Here is a 2,874-nt window from a genome sequence, read left to right on the forward strand (position 1 = left end):
ATAGAAATACGTTTTCCTCGTCTTTTCGACTCAAATGGGAATTCCAAAGTTTTAATCGCTTCATTGCTAAAACTAAAAGAGCGAGCATTAGTTTCTAGGACATGATAAGTAATATGAATATTACCCAAATGAGTTTCAATTACTTGATTTTCGTTAAACGAAACGCTTAAGTTTCAAACCTAGTTGATTTCAAGTTCTTAAACGATGTTTTATCGCAGATTTGGACTCCAAACAAGGAGTAATACCTGAGCGTAATCCTAAGAAGTACTAAATCTTTGGTGAGTGCTTCCAAATACCTGATTGAACTTGATACTTGTTTTCAATACTTGACCAATGTGATTACATGATATGTAATTGGTTTGATCGAGCAAGAGTGTACTTAATCGCACTTGCCCTAATGTGATATATTCTTGTTCATTGATTGCAATTGAATTGATATACATGCATACGATTCGTATCTTGTCTGCAATTTCAGAAACCCTGTGGCTAGTTAATCGAGTCGAGCCGGCCAGGGTTTGATCGATTTGATAACGAATCCTGGGTCTTTAGTTTTGTCTAGTGGAGTGTTATCTCCTCGACTAATCGGTATACTCGAGTATTACCACCAGTGTTTATCTTGGAGTTCGGCCCTGGTAAGGGGTTTGATTGGTGGATAGAGATTGGAGTTAAGTGGTGTACTATTGGACTAGTTACTTTACTTGAAAGTTGACGGAGTGTCAACTACTATTTGATCCAGTCACGTGCACAAGTACTACAAGTCCTTCCTTCGCCACGAGCCCTGTGGAGGGGAATAAAATAGTTTTGGGGTGAGCTAGAAGCTCAGCGAGTAACCAGGAAAATCATTAAACAAATATATTTCACAATGTTGCATTTCGATGATTTCGATGATGTCATGATGATTCAGAGATCATATGTCCGTTTAGTGCTCTCGTGAGCCAGTGAAATCATAGCACTTGAACACCCAACGCTCAAATAGATCATTTAACATTAACATTGAGAGGGAGCCCCTTTTTGAGCTCCAGATAAACATGAACATGAACCATAAACAAGGTGGAGATGTTGGTGTCCAGCACAAGACTTTCCCAGAACTCATTGAAGCCAAATCATGTCATGAATCCACATGCAAGCACGCATGATATGCAATCGAGTAAATAATGCAGGAAACGGTTCATAAATAACTTTAGAAATAGTTTGAGGTCACTCACCTCCATGGCTCAGAAATCATCCATCATATAACATTGCCTTGCTCAAATCCAAGCCTTAGATCACAAACCCAACGCAAACAAGTTCCTTCAAAGTTCGGACAGCACTTCCCCTGAATTTGCTAACTTTTCCAGCCATCATGGCTTCATTATTTCCTCATTCCAACCCCAAAGGTACACACACAACAACAAGTTCATCCAATAGCCATTAAGCAAGCTCCAAGTAGTACAAGTACAAGTCAAGCTAGGGAAAAGTCCGGAAATGAAATTTAAGCTCAAAACCAGAAAAACAGGTTTTGACGTCATTTTACGGTATTGGTACCAAAGGCACTACGATTGTCGGATGAAGGTACAAGACCCACATTTTCGAAGCTTAGAGATAGGGCTACAATATTTCAGAAGGTCACTCAACCCAGTTTCGAGTGTAACCAGGTCAAAAATGCAAGATACTATACCAGAATCACAAAAACAGATTCACAGAACGTATTCTAGCGGAAACATCATAACTCAGGCTCTCCAAGTCAAAATCCAGAAATTCCAAAACCATCAGAAAGCTAAGAAACAGGGATACATTTCATAAGAAGACCTCAACAACCAATTCGGAAGCAATTACAGCCAAAACAACCAATTACAGGCGCAATTCTTACATTCGGGTAAAACCAGAACAGCAATAGTAATTTCGACTTTTCTCATTATACACTACTCCGATTGACTTGAAATTTTGTAGGAACCTCTAAAATATCATTACCTACAACCTTCATGTTTTAAGCCAAGGCCAATTCGGCCTCTAACTAGGAGCTAAAAATTCGGTCAGAATGTTCCTTCACAAAACCTAATTTTCTGAAATTTCTTCCAAAACAGAAATTGATTGCAATTATCCACTTTTTCCACCTTATAGCTTCATTACATAACATTTCCAATCATCATACATGACCCCATAATCATATCCATATGAAAACAGAAAAATTCCAAAAAATTATAAAACTTCACCAATTCAACCAAAATCAAGATATAATCCATAATATTGCATCTCATACTACCACTAATCATGATTTAAGCATCAATTAAGGGAGGAGGGTGGTTCTTCACAACTCACCTTAGCAATACAAGAGATAGAGCAACTAGTCACCTTAACTTTCCAAACAACTCCACAAAACACCTCAAGACCACTTATCAAAGAGATTTTTTGGAATGATTTGGAGTTTTATTGGTTGGATTTGAAGATTGAGCAAGAAATAGAAGGAAGAAATTGATAGCTTTTCTTTATTTTCCTTTGAGAGAGAGCCGGCTATGAAGCTTTAGAAATAAGGATGATTTTTGGCAATTTTTTGATTTATTTGGTAAAGTAGGGAATAGTGTAGTCAAAGTCCAAGACTTAATCTTATGGTGACACTTGTCACCTTTAGGTTTAAAACTTATCTTTTTGTCACTCCAATACAAATATCTTAACACCTTGTAAAATAATATCACTTAATACAAAATTCCAACAAGTTGTCAAAAATATAATGCATTTACCGCACTAGCGGGTCCCACGTTCAAAATACGTTCTTAATTTCGCAAAAACTAACCGATACTAGAAAAATCATTTTAAAACTATCTTTGCTCATAAACTTTATATGGGGAATTTTTCTAATAAAGAAAATGTAGAAAAGGCGGGCGATTAAATAAAATA

This window comes from Coffea eugenioides, chromosome 6 (assembly GCF_003713205.1).
Source record: "Coffea eugenioides isolate CCC68of chromosome 6, Ceug_1.0, whole genome shotgun sequence".
Lineage (NCBI taxonomy): Eukaryota > Viridiplantae > Streptophyta > Magnoliopsida > Gentianales > Rubiaceae > Coffea > Coffea eugenioides.